We start from the raw sequence: 316 nt of genomic DNA, 5'->3' as shown, positions 1-316 counted from the left end.
CATCCCACCACCCTCCTTCTTAATCTTGGGAGGCATCTCATCTGGTTGAAATGGAGAATTCCGGGATCTAGGCCATACTCCTTAGCAGACAGCCCCATCCTGCCTGGGGAGGAGGAGCAGGAGAGAGCCCTGAAGAAGAACTGGGGGGTGGGAGGGGGGATGGGAACAAGGTCAGGCCAGGAGGCCCTGAGGACAGAGGCTGTGGGGAGCTTGGGATTGAGAGGAAAGCAAAGGAACCAGAGGCAGGGCCAAAGGAAGAGGGGGGCTAGGCCAGCAGGGGGTATGGGGGGGGGGGGGGGGAGGGGTCTTTTTAAAA

The sequence above is a fragment of the Myotis brandtii genome, unplaced genomic scaffold (assembly GCF_000412655.1).
Source record: "Myotis brandtii unplaced genomic scaffold, ASM41265v1 scaffold368, whole genome shotgun sequence".
In the NCBI taxonomy this organism is placed as follows: Eukaryota; Metazoa; Chordata; class Mammalia; order Chiroptera; family Vespertilionidae; genus Myotis; species Myotis brandtii.
This window is presented reverse-complemented; position numbering follows the sequence as displayed.